General features: G+C 40.5%; 1 pseudogene; it reads right to left on the reverse strand.

The window, feature by feature from the left end:
* Positions 1-1,590: 1,590 nt before the first annotated feature.
* On the reverse strand, positions 1,591-5,065 carry LOC131812167 (small ribosomal subunit protein eS17-like; annotated as a pseudogene).
* Positions 5,066-6,026: the final 961 nt, after the last annotated feature.

The following is a 6,026-nucleotide window of genomic DNA, read 5'->3' on the forward strand; positions in this document are numbered from 1 at the left end:
AGCCTGCTTCCTCCCTTCTCTCTCTCTGCCTGCCTCTCTGCCTACTTGTGATCTCTCTCTGTCAAATAAATAAAATCTTAAAAAAATAATAATAATAAATAAATAAAATAAAATAAAATAAAAAAGCACAAGCCTAGCCTTGAGACCCAAGAAATAATTGTTTTATATCGGCCTTCTCCTAAATCTTTCTCTGAAATGTTCTTTTAACAGTTTGGTTTTCTCACAGTTTGATATACAGAAAAGTTCACCTTTCTCACTCTCACTATGAAAGTATAAAAAAGCTCAGTAAACAATGCTGGACTCTTTCCTTGATTCTCATAAACTACATAAAAATGAAGTTTAGCGGTGCCTGAGTGGCTCAGTTGGTTAAAGCCCCTGCCTTCAGCACAGGTCATGATCCCAGAGTCGTGGGATCAAGTCCCACATCAGGCTCTCTGCTCGGCAGGGAGCCTGCTTCCTCCTCTCTCTCTGCCTGCCTCTCTGCCTATTTGTGATCTCTGTCAAATAAATAAATAAAATCTTTTTTAAAAAATGAAATTTATATTTTTAAAAACTTAATGAACCCACTGATTAATCTTAACATTACTAAAGGTGGCATCCTATATCCCTATGTGATTCACAGAAAGGACCTATGAAACACTTATGCCAAAAAGGTGAGGTTGACTCTAATGAAGCCACTTGAGCTGCAATAACAAGACAGCTGCATATAGCTATTTACATTTAAAATTAACTAAGATTAGGGGCGCCTGGGTGGCTCAGTGGGTTGAGCCTCTGCCTTCGGGAGGTCATGATCTCAGAGTCCTGCGATCAAGCCCCGCATCCGGCTCTCTGCTCGGTGGGGAGCCTGCTTCCCCACCCCCTCTGCCTGCCTCTCTGCCTACTATGATCTCTGTCAAATAAATAAATAAAATCTTTTAAAAAAATTAACTAAGACTAAATAAAATTGGAAATTCAGTTCCTCACTCACACCAGTCACATTTAAAGTGTTTAATAGCCACATGTGGCTAGTGGCTACAATACTGGCTAGGCAGGTAGAGTATTTCCAACTTCACAGAATTTTCTATTGAACAGTGTTGCTCTAGGGCTAACTCCACTTAAAGGAAAGGTGGAGGAGAGAGAAACATATCCGTGACACCACAAGGAAGGAAACAGACATACTGGAATGTGGGACATTCTATAGAACAACTGACTCAGGTAGTCTGCAACAAGTCAATGTTGTTAAAGGGGGAAAAAAAAAAAGAAGGGAAGGATCAGGGGAAATATTAAATAATACTTCAGAAATCGAACAACCGGATGTAATATGCAGCCATTACTGGAACCTTGATTCAAACAAACCAACTTAAAGAGAATATTTGAGATTATTGGGAAATTTGACTGTGATAAGGGAATCAGTTAATTTTGATAGGTATGATAATGTCCTTACGTTTATGCAAGGTAAATATTAACACTGTTTAAACATGTTTACGTATTAAAGTATGTAGTAGTAAAATGATCTAAGGTCTAAGATTTTGTTTTCAAATACTACAGCAAATTAATAAAAAGAATGGATAAGGCAAATGTAGCAAAATCTTCATCATTATGATCTGGGGGATGGATATATGGTGTTTATTATAATTCTATACTTTCGTGTATAAAATAGTCATAACAATTTTAAAATGTTTAACATATACTCAACTAAGAAAACCAATCCTTACATCCAAAGTATCCTTACGTGAACCTCCTCCTGTCCTACAATAGTCCAACAAGAGGACTCTTACTGGTATCACTATGAAATGCCCTTCAGTTGAATTCTTATAGATACTTTAAGAGAACACATGGTGGATCTACTTACTTCAAATGCAGATTAAGAAAATTATTGGGATACATAACACTTTCCAAGTGATTCAGAGGGAGAGCCACTTAAGGAAGAAAGAAGCAGTGTATTAGAAGAGTGGCCTCTACGTGCATATCCAACACAGGAGCTGGCAAGCTGAGTATTTCTGTAAGTGTACATACTTCTCCAGAGTTTTCCCCAAGTATGAGGAAAGCATCCAAGGAAGGAATTAAATTGCAACTGAACAGCTTTTAACAATCTTGGAGTCATGTGGGATCTGGACTCACACATGGGATCTATTTCACAAACTTTATTAGAGTTTATGAGTCAGACTCATATGTTACTCTGGCTTCCACTTTGATTCACTGGCTTTTGTAGGCTCAATACCTACTTAATACTACACAGACCCTTCCACAAGGACTACCCTTGGGCATTCTGGACTACATAGTCCATATCCTTTTGTTTTAAAGTAATTTCTACTCAGAAAAAACTAATTTGCTCCTTTGAGTGTCAGCGGACTAGTCCCATGACCATGGGAGCAGTAGGATAATTATGACCCAAAGCAGTTTCCAAGGAATTATATTTATGATTCAATATAAGAAAGTGTAAGAGTCTGATTGAGTTCCAAGACTTGTAAAAAGTATCCACTGAACTCGAGTGAAGGATTTAGGCCCCAAAGTCAGCAATGGCTAAGATGATGTCATTATATCCACCCTTTATTCTCCTACCAAAATATACCTCTTTCCATTCCTTTTTCACCTTTTTAAGATTGTTGTCCGAGGTTTATTGAAGATATTACAGCACAGCAGAAAGATTTGAATGGCTCCACGTGGCGTTTTGAAATTCATCCCAAGTGCAGCCTGAGTGACCTGCAGGTTGGACGGGCTGCCAAAGTCCAAGAGTTTCAACATTTCCTTAGTGTCAAGATCTCCTGATCCAGGGCTGAGATCTTGGGTGTGTAATTATCCCTCCTTTCTCTCTCCTCCTCCTGCAGCTTGATGGAGATTCCTGTCCCCAGGGCCCCCCCTGAATCTGCTTCATCAGGTGTGTGATAGAGCCTGTGATCCTGCTGAGCTCCTTGCACACGCTCATGCTGGTGTGGAAGTCATGGCCCAGGTGAGTGTAGTACTTCTCCGTGATGACGCGGGCTACCTTCTTCATGGTTTTGGTACAAATGCAGCCCAGGCTGGCCAGGATAGTCTTCTGTCTTTACATTATTACCACACGTTTCCTTTTATCCTTGTTTCCACTCATTCATTCATTCCTTATTCATAAATTCAGTACATATTTATTGAACACCTACTGTGTGCTAGATACTGTTTTAGACAATCAAGGTACAAGGGTGAACAAAAAGACAGTCTATGCCATTGTGGGCTTTCCATCCTAGGAGGGGAAGATAATAAGTGGACATAAGATAGTTACAGTATGATAAATACTAGGAAGGAATCCAGTTTTGGGGTTGAGAAAGAAATTTATAGGTTGGAGAAGGAATAAGAACCTAATTTAGACCCAGTGGACAGAGAAGCTTAAGGGGATGACATCTGATCTACAATCTAACAAGAAAAGCATGACCACTAGCAGGACTTTTAAAGTACTAGACAGATGATATCCCAGTGAAGGGAGCAACAGAATGCAGAAGGCCAGGAGTCAGGGAGGAAATTCATTTGTTTGAGAAACTGAAAGGAGGCAAGTGAACATACTAAGAGAGACCTGGGCAGGGGGTAGAAGAAGTTAAGAGATGACACTGAAGAGGTGGCTGGCATCGGACAGTATAGGAACTCAGAGTTAGAGCAAACAAAGTTATTGCTTATCTAATAGCCATAAGCTTTCCTTCCTTGCTACTGGAGCTCCAGTTTTGCTTGGGTGGCAATGCGTCTTACTTCAGGGAGTGAATCATAATTTATTTAAGCCAATTCTGGACAATGAGATATAAGGGGAAATCACTGGAAGGTTCTGAGAAACATTTTTATTTCTGATAGTAGAGCCACAAGTAAATATAGCTGTTTGCCTCCTCTCTTCTTGCTTTAGCTGTTGTCCTGTTTTGCTGTGATATCCGGAGCTATGGCAGCCATCCTGCAGCCACAACAAGCCTGAAGATGAAAGTCAACAGACTTAGGATGGTGGAAAGGATAGAAAGAACTTGAGTCCTTGACATCAACAAATTGCTAAACCAATCCTGAGAACACTGAACCTTTTTTGTTAACAGTGATCCTGAATTTGCTAAAAATAACTTTCCTTATAGTTCAAGTTTCTATTAGCTGGGGTTCCTGTTATTTGTATTAGAAGCATTTAATTGACAGACCAGGGGTGTGGCGTGATCTGATTTATATACATAGATTTTTAAGTCTCCTTGGTAACTGTGTGAAGAGTTATGAGCAAAAATGGAACAGAGACATTGAAGACTACAGTAGTAGTCCCAAGGAAGATAATGATGTCCTGGGCTAGGGAGGAAGCACTACAACTGACAAGAAATAGATTCGAGACGTTATTTGAGAGTGAAAATAACAAAATTTGGAGGTGCCTGGGTGGCTCAGATGGTTGAGTGTGTGCCATCAGCTCAGGTCATGATCCCAGGGTCCTAGGATTAGCCCCGCATCGGGCTTCCTGCTTGGTAGGGAGCCTGCTTCCTCCTCTCTCTCTGCTGCTCCGCCTGCTTGTGCTCTCTCGTTCTGTCAAATAAATAAATAAAATCTTAAAACAACAACTACAACAAAATTTGCTTGGGTTCAGACATGGGAGAGGGAGGAGGAGGATAAATTAAGACTGACCTCTTTTGGGATTGGTGGGGGGGCCATTTATTGATATGGAGAAGACAGGAAAAGTTTGGGGAAGGAGTGGAATCAAGAGGGGCTTTTTCAAATGTTAAATTTAAAATATGTATTCAAAGAGAGATGTCGGGGCGTGGACATTGGACTCCACATTGGGTGCAGAGCCTACTTTTAAAGAGAGAGAGAGAGAGGGAGAGATGTCAGCTCAGCAGGTAGACAAATGAGTCTGAAGTACTTTAGGTCAAGGCTTGGATTTCAATTAGGAAGCTGTCAATACACAGATGTTCTTTAAAGCCACAAGAACAGATAAGGTCCTCCCCACTGGCCAAAGTTTGAGGAATTCTAAAATTAGAGGTCTGTTAGAAGGGGAGAAGCCTGCCAAAGAGCCTGAGGGGAAGTAGTGAGACAAGTAGGAGAAAAAACAATGAAACAATACTTAACATTTATACAGAGCTTACTTCGAGCCAGGCACTGCGCAAAGCATTTTGTGCCTTCATGGGAAAAAAAGGGGGAAAAAAGTGTTTTCCTTTTCTTCCAACCCTTTCTGTTTTAACTCGTGTGGCGTTCCCTAATCCCAAAGGTTTAGGCACAGTGCTCCTCAACTGTCATTTTAACTAATTATTAGTTACTTCACTGAAAAATATTAAAACCGTATAATGCACGAAAACTAAAAATGGAAAGCAAAGAAACTCAGAAACTCTCCTCCTCGCCCGATCTCCCATCATTACGAATGCTTGCTCTCTCTCCAGGGATTTTCTATACACATGCACGTATTTTTACACAGATCGGATCATTCACTCTGATAGCCATAGATAGATATACACACAAATATATCTAATTTTGTAATTTTTTAAAACATTCTGGAGATTTTCTCTATCCGCACATACATAACTACTCTTTTTAAAGACTATCGTATTAATATGCCATAATTTAAGTTCCTTTACTGATGGGCAACTAGTTCCCTGTTTTTTGTTTTTTTTTTTTTTTTTGGCTGCAAACTGCTGCAATAAACATCTTTGTAGGGAAGTCATTGGATATTGTTACAAAACCGTTGGATAATTTCCTGGTAGCGAAATTGCTGAATCGAAGCCCTTAAACCACGGAAACTGTCAAATCACCCCTCCAAAAAGGTGACACCAGGGGCGCCTGGGTGGCTCAGTGGGTTAAGCCGCTGCCTTCGGCTCAGGTCATGATCTCAGGGTCCTGGGATCGAGTCCCGCATCGGGCTCTCTGCTCAGCGGGGAGGCTGCTTCCTCCTCTCTCTCTGCCTGCCTCTCTGCCTACTTGTGATTTCTGTCAAATAAATAAATAAAATCTTTAAAAAAGAAAAGAAAAGAAAAGGGGACACCAATCCAATTCCCTTTAACAGCACTTTCCTCACATCTTGTCAACACTGTGTCGACAAACCTCCACGTTTGTCCGTCTACGAGGCTGGGAAAATGGCG

This window comes from Mustela lutreola, chromosome 12 (genome assembly GCF_030435805.1).
Source record: "Mustela lutreola isolate mMusLut2 chromosome 12, mMusLut2.pri, whole genome shotgun sequence".
Lineage (NCBI taxonomy): Eukaryota > Metazoa > Chordata > Mammalia > Carnivora > Mustelidae > Mustela > Mustela lutreola.